Raw genomic sequence first — 21,573 nt, 5'->3', positions numbered from 1 at the left:
TGTACCTTTACGCATACGTCTGGGTGAGTTTTGATTGTGATGTCACTCACTCAGCGTAGTGCCCTTGCCCCCGTTCCCGTTGCTGTCCCTGTACCTTTACGCATACGCCTGGGTGAGTTTTGATTGTGATGTCACTCACTCAGCGTAATGCCTCTTGCCCCCGTTCCCGCTGCTGTTCCTGTACCTTTACGCATACGCCTGGGTGAGTTTTGATTGTGATGTCACTCTCCCAGCGTATTGCCTCTGTTAGTTAGTTTGGACATTTCATCTCCCAGCGTATTGCCTCTGTTAGTTAGTTTGGACATTTCATCTCCCAGCGTATTGCCTCTGTTAGTTAGTTTGGACATTTCATCTCCCAGCGTAATGCCTCTGTTTTTGGTTCTCACTTAGAATAGTATTTTTGGACTTTACATCTCCCCCTGTGTGTTTGTCACACGAAGATATTATTACTTTGTTCACTTTGTTATTTGGACTGTTCTGCACCTGCTCTGTTTTTTCCCTTTTGTGCATTAACTATCTCCTCTGTCCTGCAGAGCGGCCCAGATGATTTCCACCAGTCCTCCCAGTTCCTCCCTGTTTCCCAGCCCGCCTCCGCGGGCCTCAGTCCCCTCTGTTCCCTAGTTCTCCCCTTTCTAGTTCCACCTAGTTCCTGTTCCCTAGTTCTCCCCTTTCTAGTTCCACCTAGTTCCTGGTCCCAAGTTCTCCCCTTCTAGTTCCACCTAGTTCCTGTTCCCTAGTTCTCCCCTTTCTAGTTCCACCTAGTTCCTGGTCCCAAGTTCTCCCCTTCTAGTTCCACCTAGTTCCTTGTCCCTAGTTCCCCTAGTCCCCGTTTCTCCTGTTCCCTAGCTCTCCTAGTCCCTAGTCCTCTCTCCCTAGTTCTCCTTGTCCCTGGTTTACCTAGTCTCTAGTTCCTCTGTCCCAAGGCGTTCCCTTAACCTTCCCTTAGGCGTTCCCTAACTTTCCCTTAGTGTTCCCTTTTCCTGCCCGCCTCTTAAAGGCACCTTTCCTTCCCCTCATATTATATTCCTGTATTTGTGATTCTCCCTTAAAGGGACAGTGCCCTTTTTCCTGTATTTCCCTGTTGTTCAATAAATATCTGTTTCTTGGCAAACCATCATACCTGTCTTGTGTTGTGCGATTGGGGTCGGTTACAAACCATAACAGTACGACCCCACCAAGTCTACGACCCCAGCCAGCACAGACTGTGTATGTTGTGTTTGCCTTTTTTTTTCTTGTCCCCTCTAGCTCCCCTGTTAGCCCTGTTAGCTTCCCTGTTAGCCCAGTTTAGCTTCCTTGTTAGTCCTGTTTAGCTCCCTTGTTAGCCTGTTACTCCCCTGTTTAGCTTGTTAGTCTCCCCGGTTAGCTCCCCTGTTTGCTTCCCGTTTTGCCCTGTTTGACCCCCCTGTAGCTAGCCATGCCCTGGCAGCTAACCCAGTCCCTCAGCAGAGCCCCTGTCTGCTAGCTTAGCCCCGGCTGCTAGCACAGCCTCTATGTTTATGCAGCCCTTGCTGCTGGCATAGGCCCTGTAGCTAGCCATGCCCTGGCGGCTAACCCAGTTTCCCTCTGCATGGCCCCGGTCTGCTAGCTTGGCCCCGGCTGTTAGCACAGCCTCTATGTTTATGCAGCCTTGCAGCTGGCATAGGCCCTGTAGCTAGCCAGGCCCAAGCAGCTAACCCGGTCCCTCTGCATGGCCTCCACTTTTTTGTGTAGTTTATCCCACTGCTAGGACTGCCCTTTCAGCTAGCAAGGTCAGTTTTTCTCACACAGCTAGGACTGTCCTTCCAGCTAGCTTGTGCTCTCATGCTGGTCCAGCCCTGTCTGCCAGCCTAGCTCCGGCAGCTAGCGCAGCCTCTATGTTGATGTAGCAGCACAGCTAGCATAGGCCCTGTAGCTATCAGTGCCCTGGCAGCTACCCTTTCCCTCTGCTAGCCCTTTCCCGGTGCTTCCATGGTTACCCCTTAGCTACCCTGCTTGCCCCTCAGTTCCTCTAGACCAGTTGCTCTAGACCAGTTCTCTAGACCCAGTTCCTCTAGACCAGTTCCTCTAGACCAGTTCTCTAGACCAGTTCTCTAAACCAGTTCTCTAGACCAGTTCTCTTGCCCAGTTCGCTAGACTAGTTCTCTAGACCCTGTTCCTCTAGACCAGTTCCCCCAGTTGCCCCTCTGCTACCCTAGTTACCCCTCGGCGACCCTGTTTCTTTTGCTAGCCCCACTCTTGTGGTGGCTTCCCCTGCTGGCTTGGCCAGTACCTCTTGTTTTGCCCCCTGCCACTCTGTCTGTATTTGTTTTGGGTCGCCGGGTGGCTCCCGTTGGAGGGGGGGATACTGTGAGGTTTTGCCCGCTGCTCACTACCTTTTCTCTGTCTTCTTTAAGCCTACTGTTAGGAATTCCCTATTCTCTGTCTTCTTTAAGCCTACTGTTAGGAATTCCCTACTCACTCTCTCTAGCCCCCACCCTCTCGTTCCTTACCCTTAGTGGCCACACCTGTTTGATATTCTATTATCTCTCGCACCTGTGGTGGCAGGCTAATTAGTCCCCCTGTGGGCTTTAAATACCAGGGCTCTTCCCCTCGTTTCGGCGTGGGGTCGTGTTGTATTCATGCCGAGTCATATTCCTAACATCTAGACTCTTTTCGGGAGATCCTCTGGTCTACCAATGCTGTAAGATGGACCTCTCCAGCCTTGAGATGTTTGCTCCAGCCTTCGTCTGCTGTCGCCGTAGCCTGTGGAGGAGACTGTTCTGCGCTCCCTGTAACTTCCACGGGAGGCACCTCAGCGTTCCACTGCAGACCCCAGCGCAGCTGTTCGTCCTGACGCACATCTAGACCAACGCGCATCTCCCGGACCCTCGAGCTTGGCACGCTCCTCCGTTCCAGCGCACTGACGCGCATCTCCCGGACCCTCGAGCTTGGCACGCTCCTCCGTTCCAGCGCACTGACGCGCATCTCCCGGACCCTCGAGCTTGGCACGCTCCTCCGTTCCAGCGCACTGACGCGCATCTCCCGGACCCTCGAGCTTGGCACGCTCCTCCGTTCCAGCGCACTGACGCGCATCTCCCGGACCCTCGAGCTTGGCACGCTCCTCCGTTCCAGCGCACTGACGCGCATCTCCCGGACCCTCAAGCTTGGCACGCTCCTCCGTTCCAGCGCACAGACGCGCATCTTCCAGACCTTCGAGCTTGGCACACTCCTCCTCGCAGACGCACCCCGAGGCGTCTCTCGGTTCCGACAGCGGCTACCCGGTGGACGACGCTCTCGCCACCGCCACTGTTCCGACGCGCACACCAAGGTGTGGCGCGCACTCTGTTCCTCGGCTCCGACAGTGGCTACCCGGTGGACGACATCCTCGTCACCGCCACTGTTCCAGCTCCCTGTTCCGACGCGCACACCAAGGTGTGGCGCGCACTCTGTTCCTCGGCTCCGACAGTGGCTACCCGGTGGACGACATCCTCGTCACCGCCACTGTTCCAGCTCCCTGTTCCGACGCGCACACCAAGGTGTGGCGCGCACTCTGTTCCTCGGCTCCGACAGTGGCTACCCGGTGGACGACATCCTCGTCACCGCCACTGTTCCAGCTCCCTGTTCCGACGCGCACACCAAGGTGTGGCGCGCACTCTGTTCCTCGGCTCCGACAGTGGCTACCCGGTGGACGACATCCTCGTCACCGCCACTGTTCCAGCTCCCTGTTCCGACGCGCACACCAAGGTGTGGCGCGCACTCTGTTCCTCGGCTCCGACAGCGGCTACCCGGTGGACGATGCCCTCGTCACCGCCACTGTTCCAGCACTCTGTTCCTCGGCTCGGACAGCCAGCCACCCGGTGGCGATGCCCTCGCCCCGCTGCTGTCCCTGTTACCTTTACGCATACGTCTGGGTGAGTTTTGATTGTGATGTCACTCACTCAGCGTAGTGCCCTTGCCCCCGTTCCCGTTGCTGTCCCTGTACCTTTACGCATACGTCTGGGTGAGTTTTGATTGTGATGTCACTCACTCAGCGTAGTGCCCTTGCCCCCGTTCCCGTTGCTGTCCCTGTACCTTTACGCATACGCCTGGGTGAGTTTTGATTGTGATGTCACTCACTCAGCGTAATGCCTCTTGCCCCCGTTCCCGCTGCTGTTCCTGTACCTTTACGCATACGCCTGGGTGAGTTTTGATTGTGATGTCACTCTCCCAGCGTATTGCCTCTGTTAGTTAGTTTGGACATTTCATCTCCCAGCGTATTGCCTCTGTTAGTTAGTTTGGACATTTCATCTCCCAGCGTATTGCCTCTGTTAGTTAGTTTGGACATTTCATCTCCCAGCGTAATGCCTCTGTTTTTGGTTCTCACTTAGAATAGTATTTTTGGACTTTACATCTCCCCCTGTGTGTTTGTCACACGAAGATATTATTACTTTGTTCACTTTGTTATTTGGACTGTTCTGCACCTGCTCTGTTTTTTCCCTTTTGTGCATTAACTATCTCCTCTGTCCTGCAGAGCGGCCCAGATGATTTCCACCAGTCCTCCCAGTTCCTCCCTGTTTCCCAGCCCGCCTCCGCGGGCCTCAGTCCCCTCTGTTCCCTAGTTCTCCCCTTTCTAGTTCCACCTAGTTCCTGTTCCCTAGTTCTCCCCTTTCTAGTTCCACCTAGTTCCTGGTCCCAAGTTCTCCCCTTCTAGTTCCACCTAGTTCCTGTTCCCTAGTTCTCCCCTTTCTAGTTCCACCTAGTTCCTGGTCCCAAGTTCTCCCCTTCTAGTTCCACCTAGTTCCTTGTCCCTAGTTCCCCTAGTCCCCGTTTCTCCTGTTCCCTAGCTCTCCTAGTCCCTAGTCCTCTCTCCCTAGTTCTCCTTGTCCCTGGTTTACCTAGTCTCTAGTTCCTCTGTCCCAAGGCGTTCCCTTAACCTTCCCTTAGGCGTTCCCTAACTTTCCCTTAGTGTTCCCTTTTCCTGCCCGCCTCTTAAAGGCACCTTTCCTTCCCCTCATATTATATTCCTGTATTTGTGATTCTCCCTTAAAGGGACAGTGCCCTTTTTCCTGTATTTCCCTGTTGTTCAATAAATATCTGTTTCTTGGCAAACCATCATACCTGTCTTGTGTTGTGCGATTGGGGTCGGTTACAAACCATAACAGTACGACCCCACCAAGTCTACGACCCCAGCCAGCACAGACTGTGTATGTTGTGTTTGCCTTTTTTTTTCTTGTCCCCTCTAGCTCCCCTGTTAGCCCTGTTAGCTTCCCTGTTAGCCCAGTTTAGCTTCCTTGTTAGTCCTGTTTAGCTCCCTTGTTAGCCTGTTACTCCCCTGTTTAGCTTGTTAGTCTCCCCGGTTAGCTCCCCTGTTTGCTTCCCGTTTTGCCCTGTTTGACCCCCCTGTAGCTAGCCATGCCCTGGCAGCTAACCCAGTCCCTCAGCAGAGCCCCTGTCTGCTAGCTTAGCCCCGGCTGCTAGCACAGCCTCTATGTTTATGCAGCCCTTGCTGCTGGCATAGGCCCTGTAGCTAGCCATGCCCTGGCGGCTAACCCAGTTTCCCTCTGCATGGCCCCGGTCTGCTAGCTTGGCCCCGGCTGTTAGCACAGCCTCTATGTTTATGCAGCCTTGCAGCTGGCATAGGCCCTGTAGCTAGCCAGGCCCAAGCAGCTAACCCGGTCCCTCTGCATGGCCTCCACTTTTTTGTGTAGTTTATCCCACTGCTAGGACTGCCCTTTCAGCTAGCAAGGTCAGTTTTTCTCACACAGCTAGGACTGTCCTTCCAGCTAGCTTGTGCTCTCATGCTGGTCCAGCCCTGTCTGCCAGCCTAGCTCCGGCAGCTAGCGCAGCCTCTATGTTGATGTAGCAGCACAGCTAGCATAGGCCCTGTAGCTATCAGTGCCCTGGCAGCTACCCTTTCCCTCTGCTAGCCCTTTCCCGGTGCTTCCATGGTTACCCCTTAGCTACCCTGCTTGCCCCTCAGTTCCTCTAGACCAGTTGCTCTAGACCAGTTCTCTAGACCCAGTTCCTCTAGACCAGTTCCTCTAGACCAGTTCTCTAGACCAGTTCTCTAAACCAGTTCTCTAGACCAGTTCTCTTGCCCAGTTCGCTAGACTAGTTCTCTAGACCCTGTTCCTCTAGACCAGTTCCCCCAGTTGCCCCTCTGCTACCCTAGTTACCCCTCGGCGACCCTGTTTCTTTTGCTAGCCCCACTCTTGTGGTGGCTTCCCCTGCTGGCTTGGCCAGTACCTCTTGTTTTGCCCCCTGCCACTCTGTCTGTATTTGTTTTGGGTCGCCGGGTGGCTCCCGTTGGAGGGGGGGGATACTGTGAGGTTTTGCCCGCTGCTCACTACCTTTTCTCTGTCTTCTTTAAGCCTACTGTTAGGAATTCCCTATTCTCTGTCTTCTTTAAGCCTACTGTTAGGAATTCCCTACTCACTCTCTCTAGCCCCCACCCTCTCGTTCCTTACCCTTAGTGGCCACACCTGTTTGATATTCTATTATCTCTCGCACCTGTGGTGGCAGGCTAATTAGTCCCCCTGTGGGCTTTAAATACCAGGGCTCTTCCCCTCGTTTCGGCGTGGGGTCGTGTTGTATTCATGCCGAGTCATATTCCTAACATCTAGACTCTTTTCGGGAGATCCTCTGGTCTACCAATGCTGTAAGATGGACCTCTCCAGCCTTGAGATGTTTGCTCCAGCCTTCGTCTGCTGTCGCCGTAGCCTGTGGAGGAGACTGTTCTGCGCTCCCTGTAACTTCCACGGGAGGCACCTCAGCGTTCCACTGCAGACCCCAGCGCAGCTGTTCGTCCTGACGCACATCTAGACCAACGCGCATCTCCCGGACCCTCGAGCTTGGCACGCTCCTCCGTTCCAGCGCACTGACGCGCATCTCCCGGACCCTCGAGCTTGGCACGCTCCTCCGTTCCAGCGCACTGACGCGCATCTCCCGGACCCTCAAGCTTGGCACGCTCCTCCGTTCCAGCGCACAGACGCGCATCTTCCAGACCTTCGAGCTTGGCACACTCCTCCTCGCAGACGCACCCCGAGGCGTCTCTCGGTTCCGACAGCGGCTACCCGGTGGACGACGCTCTCGCCACCGCCACTGTTCCGACGCGCACACCAAGGTGTGGCGCGCACTCTGTTCCTCGGCTCCGACAGTGGCTACCCGGTGGACGACATCCTCGTCACCGCCACTGTTCCAGCTCCCTGTTCCGACGCGCACACCAAGGTGTGGCGCGCACTCTGTTCCTCGGCTCCGACAGTGGCTACCCGGTGGACGACATCCTCGTCACCGCCACTGTTCCAGCTCCCTGTTCCGACGCGCACACCAAGGTGTGGCGCGCACTCTGTTCCTCGGCTCCGACAGTGGCTACCCGGTGGACGACATCCTCGTCACCGCCACTGTTCCAGCTCCCTGTTCCGACGCGCACACCAAGGTGTGGCGCGCACTCTGTTCCTCGGCTCCGACAGTGGCTACCCGGTGGACGACATCCTCGTCACCGCCACTGTTCCAGCTCCCTGTTCCGACGCGCACACCAAGGTGTGGCGCGCACTCTGTTCCTCGGCTCCGACAGCGGCTACCCGGTGGACGATGCCCTCGTCACCGCCACTGTTCCAGCACTCTGTTCCTCGGCTCGGACAGCCAGCCACCCGGTGGCGATGCCCTCGCCCCGCTGCTGTCCCTGTTACCTTTACGCATACGTCTGGGTGAGTTTTGATTGTGATGTCACTCACTCAGCGTAGTGCCCTTGCCCCCGTTCCCGTTGCTGTCCCTGTACCTTTACGCATACGTCTGGGTGAGTTTTGATTGTGATGTCACTCACTCAGCGTAGTGCCCTTGCCCCCGTTCCCGTTGCTGTCCCTGTACCTTTACGCATACGCCTGGGTGAGTTTTGATTGTGATGTCACTCACTCAGCGTAATGCCTCTTGCCCCCGTTCCCGCTGCTGTTCCTGTACCTTTACGCATACGCCTGGGTGAGTTTTGATTGTGATGTCACTCTCCCAGCGTATTGCCTCTGTTAGTTAGTTTGGACATTTCATCTCCCAGCGTATTGCCTCTGTTAGTTAGTTTGGACATTTCATCTCCCAGCGTAATGCCTCTGTTTTTGGTTCTCACTTAGAATAGTATTTTTGGACTTTACATCTCCCCCTGTGTGTTTGTCACACGAAGATATTATTACTTTGTTCACTTTGTTATTTGGACTGTTCTGCACCTGCTCTGTTTTTTCCCTTTTGTGCATTAACTATCTCCTCTGTCCTGCAGAGCGGCCCAGATGATTTCCACCAGTCCTCCCAGTTCCTCCCTGTTTCCCAGCCCGCCTCCGCGGGCCTCAGTCCCCTCTGTTCCCTAGTTCTCCCCTTTCTAGTTCCACCTAGTTCCTGTTCCCTAGTTCTCCCCTTTCTAGTTCCACCTAGTTCCTGGTCCCAAGTTCTCCCCTTCTAGTTCCACCTAGTTCCTGTTCCCTAGTTCTCCCCTTTCTAGTTCCACCTAGTTCCTGGTTCCAAGTTCTCCCCTTCTAGTTCCACCTAGTTCCTTGTCCCTAGTTCCCCTAGTCCCCGTTTCTCCTGTTCCCTAGCTCTCCTAGTCCCTAGTCCTCTCTCCCTAGTTCTCCTTGTCCCTGGTTTACCTAGTCTCTAGTTCCTCTGTCCCAAGGCGTTCCCTTAACCTTCCCTTAGGCGTTCCCTAACTTTCCCTTAGTGTTCCCTTTTCCTGCCCGCCTCTTAAAGGCACCTTTCCTTCCCCTCATATTATATTCCTGTATTTGTGATTCTCCCTTAAAGGGACAGTGCCCTTTTTCCTGTATTTCCCTGTTGTTCAATAAATATCTGTTTCTTGGCAAACCATCATACCTGTCTTGTGTTGTGCGATTGGGGTCGGTTACAAACCATAACAATGAAGTCCTAATGTAGCTGCATGACATAACTATCTTCTCATTTGCAGTGAATTACAGCTATCCCATATCGCTTGAGTGATTGTTTTTCATTACTGTACACGTTATAAGTCACATAAAGCTAACCTCAATGCCTGTTTCAAATTTGTAATGTATCTGTGGGCGCGCCGGTAGGCTCGCTCCTCATAAATAGGTTTCTATATCTTAGAATGTGCACAAGGCTAGTGATAAGGCAAACATGCTATGTTTATTCAACTAATCATTTCTATCACAATTTATGAGTAACACACTTACTCCCAGTATATGCGATTAGACTTTATAAGCTTTTACAATTATGAATGATCTTAGAGGAGTGGGAAATTAACATGTTCTTTGTGTTTACAGGAGAGGCAGACTGATTTAACTCTAAATTCAATTACAGAGCAGTGTTTAAACACTCACTCGTATCACAAAAGACATACTACATTGAAACTCCAGTGATTTGCACATTAACACAGACAGGACACAGAACCATTGAGACCAGCTACAATCATGTAAATTGAGACCCCAAAATAATCTACATTTGAACACGAAAATCAGCTGAGGACGATGTGGAGCTGAAAGACAATGCAAATGCCTAGAGAGGACTCTGACCACACCTAGGGACTCAACTTAGATGCAGATGTTCTCTTTGTTACCACTGAGACTCACCTGACAATGGATAACAACAGGGAACCACAAAACGCATAGAGAATGGCGCTGCTCCGATCGGCCGCCTTTCTGTTAGCTCCGTCGAGACTGTGCTTACTTTTGTTAATTTTTATAGTTTTAAGAGTTTTATTTGCACCAACTGTTGGTGCATTATATGTGTATGACCGTCAGTCAATCATTGACATTGGATTAAGGAAAACTTACCGATTGGATTGCTCTCTGGATCGGATTGCTGAACAGCAGCAGTGGCCCGCCGAAATCCTTTGTTGTGGCCGAGGCAAGGAGAAGGCACGACGACGTGGAAGAAGAGCCGGGGTCCGGAATAGATTGAGGTCCAAACGACACAGAACCACATTGCCCAGCATATTGTTGGCCAATGTGCAATCGATAGGAAATAAACTGGACGACATCAGAGCACGGATCCAATTCCAGAGGGACATTCGGGACTGCAACATCCTCTGTTTCACAGAAACTTGGCTGTCTCCAGACATCCCGAATCATGCAATAGAACCGGCAGACCACTTCTTCGTTCTCCGCAGGGACCGGACGGCAGAAGAGTCACAAAAGACGAAAGGAGGCGGCATTGCCTTCATGATAAACAAGGAGTGGTGCGATTTAGGCAACGCAAAGGAATTGTCTAACCACTGCTCCCCAGACCTGGAGTTTATCACGATCAAATGTCGACCCTTCTTTCTCCCGAGGGAGTTTAACGTCCATCATCCTCATCGGAGTGTACATTCCACCACACGCGAACACTGGGGCAGCACTTTCAAAGTTACACGACGAGGTAAATAAACTACAGATAGCTAGCGTTGACGCTGCCATTTTGGTTCTGGGCGATTTCAACAGCGCGCGTCTTAAAAAGGTGTTGCCGAATTTCTATCAGCATGTGACCTGTCCCACCAGAGGCGAGAACATATTAGACCATGTATACTCGCAATTTAAGAATGGGTACAAGTCACAGGCTCTTAGTCCATTCGGTAAGTCCGATCACGCCGCCATCTTTCTTTTGCCAAAGTATAAACAAAGTCTCAAGCGAACGCCGGTAGTATCGCGAGAGGTTAAGCGTTGGACCGTGACGTCAGAGGAGACACTCCAAGCTGCGCTTGAATGCACAGACTGGAGTGTATTCCGTGATAACACAGCCAATATTAACGAATACACTGAAACGGTGCTTGACTTTGTCTGTACTCTGGTAGAAGAAACAATCCCCTCTACCACAATTAGAATATACCCAAATCAAAAGCCCTGGGTAGATAAATCCGTCCGTGAGGCTCTGAAAGTGCGCACATCAGCCTACAACACCGGGCTGGTGACAGGCAACATGGAAGAACACAAGACGGCAAGATACAACGTCAGGAGAGCAGTAATAGAGGCAAAACGGCGTTACAGGGATAAAGTTGAACTTCAGTTTGAACAGGCTGACTCTAGAGGTATGTGGCAGGGCCTCAGAACAATGACAGACTACAAAGGCACCTCCCTCAAACTGAACAGTGACATCTCCTTAGCAAATGATCTCAATTCCTTCTATGCGAGGTTTGAGGCTGTGAATAACAACACCAGCCTACAAACCACGGCAATGGGGGGGGGGGGGGGGGTCTGCTGATGGAGACTCAGTGTTCAGGGTAACAGAGCATGAGGTGAGGCGGACCTTTAAAAAAGTGAATATCAGGAAGGCAGCAGGACCGGACGGCATCCCCGGCCGCGTCCTAAAAGTCTGTGCCGACCAACTGGCCCCGGTATTCACTGACATCTTCAACCTGTCCTTGGAACAGGCTGTCATCCCCACCTGTCTGAAGAAGTCCACCATCATCCCTGTACCCAAAAAATCTACGCCTGCTTGCCTCAACGACTACCGCCCTGTAGCCCTCACCTCCATAGCCATGAAGTGCTTTGAGAAGCTAGTGAAAGGCTACATCTGTTCCTCCCTCCCCATCAACCTGGACCCCCTGCAATTTGCATATCGCCCCAACAGGTCCACATAGCCCATGTGCTGCACACAGCAGCATCACACCTGGACAAGAGGCAGGGGAACTATGTGAGAATGCTGTTCATCGACTACAGCTCAGCATTCAATACCATAGTCCCCTCCAAACTCATAGCCAAGCTCAGGGACCTGGGCTTGAACTATGACCTCTGCCAGTGGGTCTTGGACTTCCTGACGGGCAGACCCCAGGTGGTAAGAGCAGGCAACTGCACCTCCTCATCCATCACGCTCAACATAGGGGCGCCCCAGGGCTGTGTTCTGAGCCCCCTCCTCTACTCCCTGTACACACATGACTGCGTGGCACAGCGGAACAACAACACAATCATCAAATTTGCTGATGACACAGTAGTGGTGGGCCTGATCTCTGCCAACGACGAGAGGGCCTACCTGGAAGAGGTAGAGAATCTGTCACAGTGGTGTCAGGAGAACTGCCTCTCCCTGAACGTCAGCAAAACAAAAGAGATGATTGTGGACTTCAGGAGGTCGGGGGTCAAGGACTACAGCCCCTTCAGCATCGACGGGGCACCGGTTGAGAGAGTGAACAGTTTCAAGTACCTCGGAGCCCACATATCCGAGGACTTGACATGGACCACACACATTGACAGTGTTGTGAAGAAGGCACGACAATGCCACTACTTCCTCAGGCGCCTAAGGAAGTTCCAAGTCAGTCAGAAGATCCTTAGGAACTTCTACTCATGTACAATAGAAAGCATCCTGACAGCAACATCACCTCCTGGTTTGGGAATAGCACTGCACAAGACCGTAGCAGACTACAAAGAGTGACACGTTCAGCCGAACGCACAATTGGAGGGGGGCTTCCCACCCTCCAGAACATTTACAACAAGCGGTGCAGGGGGAAGGCTAAGAGAATCATCAAGGACTCCAGCCACCCGAACAACTGCCTCTTTGAACTGCTGCGGTCAGGCAAGCGATACCGGAGTCTTAAGGCGAGCACAGAAAGACTCAGAAGAAGCTTCTATCCCCAGGCCATCAGGCTGCTAAACGAACAATAAACACTATGCAACAACCATCAAATGCACACAGCACACACACCCACATGCACACACTCACTTAAACAAACAACACACTGCAGCACCCACTCTCCACACTTTAGATCACACAAACACACTTTATATTTATTGATAAAGGATTTGCACTACAACTCGTACACCTACTGTAAATTGTACCTAAATTGCACCTCATCCCATTTCTGCCTTGCACTATATAGTATTGTATATTAGTACACTGCATAGTATTGTATATTATATGGTAACTCAGTTACGTCTATTCTGCATCGAACATTGTACATATGTCTATACTGAACACTGTGACCTCATTTTTTTTACTTCTAATTTACATGCTATACTATGTTATTTTATTTCATACTTATCTTGTCTTGCACAGTCTCTGGAGCGTAACAGTAAGAAGCATTTTGTATAAAAGTATTCTGTACTTCTGTATGACTTGTATGAACTTGAACTTGAACTTGAATGCAATGTTGGTGATGAATTTGCAGGCATGAAAAGGCTATCATATTTCCCATACTAACAGAATAACTAACCAGTTGTTTGCATCGCTCTCTTTTCAAGAAGGCACACGAATTAGAGAAGTCCCCAAAATGAAAGATTAATGATGAAAATAACATAACTTGCATGCTATCTCCTCCTTCTATCCTCTGCTTATAACCACTAAATCCTTCTATTTCAAGTACTTTCCATGACTGCAAATATCAAAACCACCAAATTGGAGCACAATTATCAACATGTACAAGGTGTACATTTACATTGGTCATTTAACTGACACTTTTATCCAAAGCTTATTACAAGTTCTGTGCGACAGGTCATCAGGAAGGGCACAACTCTATCAGCTGAGTAACAACGTCCATCAAAGTGTTGAGTGATACAGTGTAGGGTAGATTAGGACAAGTGCATGACAGTAAGGTTAGTTAGGGTTAGATTTATTTGTATCAGTGGAAGCAGGATAATCAGTTACACAATGATTATAAAAATGCACAAGATGTATTAGAGGTAATTGAATTAATGCTACTTAAGAGTAGACGAGAAAATGAATGGATGTATTTCATGCAAAAAATAACTGCCTGGCTGCCTAGAGGTTTTTGTTTTGTGTTTTTCTCTATGCTAATATCGAGTCACAAGAGCCACACTAGAGGTGAGAGGAAAGCCAGAGAAGGCGTGACGAGGTAAGTATCCTGAAGTACACCCATCGCACGCATCCTGAGGTAAGATCAACTTCAATTTGACATCACAGATTATAAAGATAAAAAGAAATGTTTCTGATTCCATGCAAAGATCGGATCCAAACGATATCAAATGCATGATGGTACTATACAATGAATTGAATGAACCCAAAATGATTTTCCTCTTTAGCAGAAAGGCGTTGAATCATTTATGTGAGGAGGTTTTCTAAGGCAGTTTTCATCATCCTCAGATCATAAATTGGTGAGAGGACAGGACGAGTGAGACGACGCGTGACCTGAACCACGAACGACGGCGGGACCAGGAAAGGAGGAACACAACCCAGAGACCAGGGAGACCCACAGCAACAGAGGGCCACGAGGGACGCCGCCAAGGAGCTACGGACACAACCTGAGAGAGCCGCCATCCAACCCAGCCCACACGACACAGACGTCCCCAAAGGAAGGGGAACAGACACAGAAAGGACGACATGCTGCGCCACCCCGGCGGCCTACGACAGACCAAGGCCATGTGAGAGAGAGCGTCCGGCAAACCTTCGCCCTCCACTAAGCGGCACCGCGATAACAAGGAACGGAAGGCCGACCATGTCTCTGGGCCTGATAAAGGCCAAGCGTGAGCACAGCAGCAGATGAAGAGCAACACAGGCTCCGGGAGGGGAAGCTACAGCGTCCCCGTGGACGACCACCCCACCACTCCCAATAACCCTGTGACCTGTGACGAGATACACAAGGAGTGGATGGCGACCTGAACACACGAGAAACGCCTAAACACTTGCAGTAAAACAGGCCTAGCACATATTGTTCACATTGTTATTTTTTTTAGATTACTGTCTTACTGTCTGGCGCTGCCACACGACAGACTCACAGAAACATCAACTGAATGTATGATACATTCAACACACATCAAGACCACCACAGAAGGACGCACCCTTGGCAGAGAACAGCTTGTCAACAGCAAAGCGACAACTGTCAGATTCACAAACAAGAACTGTTTCACAAAGTTCATATGTATCTGGAAAATTATTAACTAAGAATATGATGAAATACAATCAGTAAGATTGCATTAACCAATTTTATAATAACAATAAGGAATGATCACAGAGTCACATTGCAAATTATATTGTTAAACAGGGCAGAACCAGTTGGTTTGTTCCAAGACACCAAGTTTTGTTTTGACCATTGATAGTATGCACCACAGCAAAATACTAGAACAATCCATAACGATTATCATAATCACCTTTTATATCAGTTTTTTATACAAACCACTAGGTTAACGGTTTTTAAATGTTTTTTTTATACATTAGCCACTAGGTTAATGCCTATTTGTAAATCCTATTCCTGATAATTATGCACACGATTTTGTGTTTTCACCCTGTGCACTCTGACCACACAGAGACAGTGTTCACATGTATTTAATTGGGTTATTACTATGTCTGTATGTACAACCATGATCTTAGCTCCCATAGATATTATCATGAAGACACATAGTTACCACTTAAATGTCTGAGTCACGACGTGAGCGACTGGAGCCAAGCCAAGATAGGCACAACCAGAGCTTCTAATGATTATGTTATTTTGTGTTTGATATCAGAGTTGAGGACCACTCATTGATATAGGTATTTGAGTGGCTAAATCAGACCATTATTAATAAAAGAAAAGGGTGATATTCCCACATCCCACATCTCTGATATCAAGATAACACAGACTTTAGTCCAGTCAATCATGTCATGAATCACATATGTAAATATTTCTATTTTAAACTGTTATGCCAACCAACAGATCACATTGGCCAAAATTTTCATTTATTTGAATTGTTTTCTATTTTATTCATTATCTGATAACCGATGGATTACATCGGTCCCATTCTTTTACCATATCTATTCACTCTTACCTGTTCCAAATAATCCTGGTGTATTATACATTAATCTCACCCACATTATGAAGAGAAAAGTGAGTAACTGTGGAATAATATAATGATTCCCCAACTCCCTCATGTAAAGACATTCCCCTCCCCTTTCTCCCCAATCCTGTGCCCCCCCCCTCCCCCCAATCCTGTATAATGCTCCTCTCAACAACATTCCAGGTCTCTTTACCTGGGTCATTTCAGCTGATCACCTGGGGCGAAGAGCCTCAGCCATTCTCTCTAAATACTATGTGTATATTTCTATCTGTTTGGTTAATAAACCTTTGTTATTAACTGAACCTCGGTTGACTGAGAACATTCTTCTTCAGGATATCCACGAATATCCCACAGCATTGTCCGCCATAGAGGCTGGTTGGGTTCAGAGAGGATATGTTAATGCTTTATACCAGAACAGTTGTTGGACTTTGCTGAGAAGACATGCTGTTGCACTCCAGTTGAACTCCAATAGAAAACAGCAAGTAAACAAATTTGAGTTGTAACAATGATATTTTCTTTGTTAATAAATGTTTAAATATAATCTATTCATGGTGTCGTTTTTAACTGGAAAAAGTAGCATGCATGTATGGGGGTAAGCTGTTACTTTACTTGATATTCGAGCTTCACTGCAGAATGATGTATATTGTGTACAATGTGCAGAGTTTGACACTAGGCTGTTTCACATTCATCTGCTAACTCAGTGCTTCTCAAACCTTTTCTGTCAGGCCCCCCTTTGGTGGACCAAAATATTTTGCCCCCCCCCCCCCCCCTCGCCCCAACAAAATAGTTTAAATTTATTGAAATAACACCAATATCGTGACCTTTCAAATTGGCCCTATATTTTTTTTCAGAGCTGTCATGGATGAAAAGCCAGCTTCACACAGATACTATATGTGGTGCTGAATGGTATCAACACCTTAACTGCTGCATCATGAGATACTTGGTGGGCCATGGGATGAGATACTTGGTACTCAGCACCACACTCTGAAACTAGCTCTCTAGGTGGTATCAGATGAGATTTCAAAGAGTTCTTCCAAGAGTTTGGATGGAGATGTGTCAGGAAGCTTTGTCTCAATGTTGTCTGTAAAGGTTTTTTTTATCCAGAGTCTCAAGGCCCCCCCTGTCATGCCTCTGCGCCCCCCCTGGGGGGTGCGCCCCCCACTTTGAGAAACACTGTGCTAAGTGATGTGGAAACTTGAAGCATCCAGGTCACATACACTGAGTGTTACAAAGGGTCAGATTAAACCGAATATATATATTTATTGCCTGAGATCCCATGTATAATATTTGTATATCGTTTGATATCCCTTGTATATTCTTTGTACAATATGCACTGAATATCCCTTTGGCCTACAGACCATAATATTCGTTCTCCTATTGGAAGCGATCCCCTGGCGCCACTGCCTTACCCCCTAGACCCGACTTGAAAGGTGCCGACGTAACATGTCTGTACATGCCCAGCTTCTGCCCACTAATACGGCTACCGAAAGCAGAATGGCACTATTTGTCCACGGTACATATAAATAGGGCGCAAGTAAAGTAGAACTTTCTCTTAGCCTCTTAGCCTCTTAGCCTCTTAGTCCATTGTCCGTTCAGTCTCGTTCAGTTCCAGTTATCCAAGCAACGTCTCACCCACTACGCAACGTGGGCAGAGCAGGGCTCGCATTGCCCCAAGATAGAGTCTCGTGTTATCCTAATACGTTCGTTTAACGTATCGTTCTCTATTTATTAGTAAACCTTCATTACGAGTCAAAGACCACGTGAAGTGGGTAATTGTGCGTCTACATAGAGCATTTATTACCGCGTGCTAATAAGGATAGTAACGTCAGGTTCAACCGTGCACTACCGCACCGGAGGATATCTACACCGGACCAGCAGCACCACGGAGGATTTACACCCCGCCAGTAGTGCCACTTTCCGGCAAGGATTATTATTCTTCATTCTTCACCAAGCTGCTGGAAGCAGAGAACCGCCTACACCCACTGCTGTGGGATCTACGTGCCCGTGGGGACATCACTCAAGCCCGTCTTTGTCGTACCAGAGGCACCACGGCTTTCACCTGCACGGCGCGCATCCTGGGACCAGGCTGCTTTTCCCCGCTGCTCCAGGGGTGATATCGCCTCCGTGAACCATTGACTTGCATAGAGCTTTGCCCCCCCCCCTGCTGGCTTACAACCGGTAGTACACCCTTTCCCAGAGTACCATAGAGATCATCCTTAATATTCATTATTGATTTGCCTGCACATTCTATTTGCCTTATAAGCGCATTCAAAGTGATGTAATCTAATATCCCTTTTATGTAATAAATATTCTAACCGAGTATTTTGTGTGGAAAACCGTGTTATTGTGGAAGTGTTCTAATCTAATATACTTGTGTACAGTATTGGCCAGTAGTACACAGACGGTAGTGATTTAATGATATCAATACTTGATTAATACAGTCAGGGAATTGTACCCCTCAGGTCTCCAGCCTTACAGACCGCTCCCTACTGTACCTACTGCGACGGCGGACACTGGCTGGCACAGTGCGCCGAATATAAGACGCTGAACCCCGTCCAAGTGGACCAGTGGCGTGAGGCGGCCCAGGCGGGCGCCGCTTACCGCGCAGCACGGTGCGGAGCCCACCAGAAGGTCCAAGACAACCGACCAACAGGAGTGCTCCACACTGACCAGCACAGCGAGACCCCCCGAGTGCTCCTCAAAGTGGTCAGAGTGCTCCTGAGCCACGAGGACAAAGTCATGGACACTTACGCCGTCCTTGATGACGGGTCAGAGAAGACCCTGCTGCTCGCGTCCGCCGCGGCCCAGCTGGGACTGCGGGGGAGCGAGAACCAAATGACGATTCGGACAATAAGAAGAGATTTAAAGACGATAAAGGGCGAGAATGTCTCCTTCACTATCGCAGCAAGCGGGCAGCCAGAGCGACGGTATAGGATTACAAATGCTTTCACCAGCCAAGAAATAGGACTATCACAGTACACCTACCCCATCCCACAGCTGATGGATAAGTGTGTGCACCTGCGTCAACTACCTATCCCGCTCATAGACGGCGCCACCCCGACCCTGCTGATAGGCTCCGACCATGCAGACCTCATCGTTCCGATAGACCGGGTCCATACCGGAACCCGAGGCTGTCCTGCAGCAGTCGAGACCCGCCTAGGGTGGACACTACAAGGCCCCCTCGCTAAATCTCTCAACCGAACAGCAGCCACTAGCTGCCTCCACTCCAGAGCGACAGAAGAAGACACCGGCCTCTCCCCCGTACAGCAGAGGCTATTGACATTAAGCGAGAGGCCCGTGAGAGAACCGTGGGTACCAGAGGGAGTTCGGAACTCCACCCCCCTCAGCTGCGCTCCAGACGTAGCTGACCTCGAACCCAGCACCCCAAGCGACTCCTTGACGGGGCGGCCGGGACCGGCCCCTCCTCACACGGGGTACAGAGCGAACAAGAGAAACAGACGGAGGAGGAGAAAGCACAGCCAAGCCCAGATCAAAGCAGTCTCAGGCCCGCTTCCCCCTAAGCCCCCCTTCATCCCGTCCAGTCGTCATGACCATAGACCAGTCACCACCCCGAGCTGCGTGGCCGGCCGGCCGCGTAAGCAAAGTGACCACTGGTGCCGACAGAAAGGTCAGAGTGGCAGAAGTGCTCGGCCAAGGGCGGATCTACAACCGACCCGTGGCGAGGCTGATCGAGTCGCCAAGGCTCCCCGACTTGCCTAATGACGACCATGACCCCTGACTTTGTGAACTGCCCGACCCCTCACAGACATTGAGTAGTGGACAGTGCGGTTAATCTGTCTCTGCTTAGCTAATTAGGTGGGACTAATTAGGGGGCGGCTGTTACAAAGGGTCAGATTAAACCGAATATATATATTTATTGCCTGAGATCCCATGTATAATATTTGTATATCGTTTGATATCCCTTGTATATTCTTTGTACAATATGCACTGAATATCCCTTTGGCCTACAGACCATAATATTCGTTCTCCTATTGGATGCGATCCCCTGGCGCCACTGCCTTACCCCCTAGACCCGACTTGAAAGGTGCCGACGTAACATGTCTGTACATGCCCAGCTTCTGCCCACTAATACGGCTACCGAAAGCAGAATGGCACTATTTGTCCACGGTACATATAAATAGGGCGCAAGTAAAGTAGAACTTTCTCTTAGCCTCTTAGCCTCTTAGCCTCTTAGTCCATTGTCCGTTCAGTCTCGTTCAGTTCCAGTTATCCAAGCAACGTCTCACCCACTACGCAACGTGGGCAGAGCAGGGCTCGCATTGCCCCAAGATAGAGTCTCGTGTTATCCTAATACGTTCGTTTAACGTATCGTTCTCTATTTATTAGTAAACCTTCATTACGAGTCAAAGACCACATGAAGTGGGTAATTGTGCGTCTACATAGAGCATTTATTACCGCGTGCTAATAAGGATAGTAACGTCAGGTTCAACCGTGCACTACCGCACCGGAGGATATCTACACCGGACCAGCAGCACCACGGAGGATTTACACCCCGCCAGTAGTGCCACTTTCCGGCAAGGATTATTATTCTTCATTCTTCACCAAGCTGCTGGAAGCAGAGAACCGTCTACACCCACTGCTGTGGGATCTACGTGCCCGTGGGGACATCACTCAAGCCCGTCTTTGTCGTACCAGAGGCACCACGGCTTTCACCTGCACGGCGCGCATCCTGGGACCAGGCTGCTTTTCCCCGCTGCTCCAGGGGTGATATCGCCTCCGTGAACCATTGACTTGCATAGAGCTTTGCCCCCCCCTGCTGGCTTACAACCGGTAGTACACCCTTTCCCAGAGTACCATAGAGATCATCCTTAATATTCATTATTGATTTGCCTGCACATTCTATTTGCCTTATAAGCGCATTCAAAGTGATGTAATCTAATATCCCTTTTATGTAATAAATATTCTAACCGAGTATTTTGTGTGGAAAACCGTGTTATTGTGGAAGTGTTCTAATCTAATATACTTGTGTACAGTATTGGCCAGTAGTACACAGACGGTAGTGATTTAATGATATCAATACTTGATTAATACAGTCAGGGAATTGTACCCCTCAGTTACACTGAGAATATACTTCAGTGAGGTAGGAGACAGCATGTCTGGATTTTTCAATGAGGGACATGCCAATACTGCATTGGTAAAGGGAAGGGTCCTTAAATATATGTGGTTTTGTATTACTAATCAACCATTTCCTACTGTATTTCCGGTAATGTACGGTCATAGGCAGATAGTGGGGTAGCTCTGGTAGAATATTGCATTGGCAGTGTCGGCTAGGCTTCGGGCAACCAGACCTGGCCCAGTGTGTTTGGGAGACATCTGGGCTGCTTCCGGCAACCGGACCTGGCCCTGTGTGTTTGGGCTGCATCTGAATGAGGAGTGAGTGAGTGAGTGAGTCTGAACAAATGAGTGAGTGAGTGAGTGAGTCTGAACAAATGAGTGAGTGAGTGAGTGAATGAGTGAGTCTGAGCAAATGAGTGAGTGAGTCTGAACAAATGAGTGAGTGAGTGAGTCTGAACAAATGAGGGAGTGAGTGAGTGAGTCTGAACAAATGAATGAGTGAGTGAGTGAATGAGTGTGCGTGTGTGAGATTGTTTCATCTCTAGACCTACCTTTGACTCACAGCTGCATCAGACAAACAACAGCCACTTTTAACACGTCACCATATTTTATCTATTTATTACAAAATATTTGCACTACATCCATACCTAACTTTTGCATTTAGCATTAAAAACATTGTAGCTACCTCATTGTTTGCATTTTGTACTTAATATTTGTTTTGTCCACTTTTTCTCCTCTTTTTCTATTTTTCTCCCATCCCAATTTCGCTGTGCCAATTCTTCCCTCCCCTGTCTTGAACGTTGCTCGCATATGCCCCCCACTCTCCGGTTGGATAGAAGCCTTGCATCACGTGTCCCCTCCGGTACCAGTGGCGAAT

The sequence above is a fragment of the Notolepis coatsorum genome (genome assembly GCF_963971535.1).
Source record: "Notolepis coatsorum genome assembly, chromosome: 6".
Taxonomy (NCBI): domain Eukaryota; kingdom Metazoa; phylum Chordata; class Actinopteri; order Aulopiformes; family Paralepididae; genus Notolepis; species Notolepis coatsorum.
Note: the sequence above shows the minus strand (reverse complement) of the source record.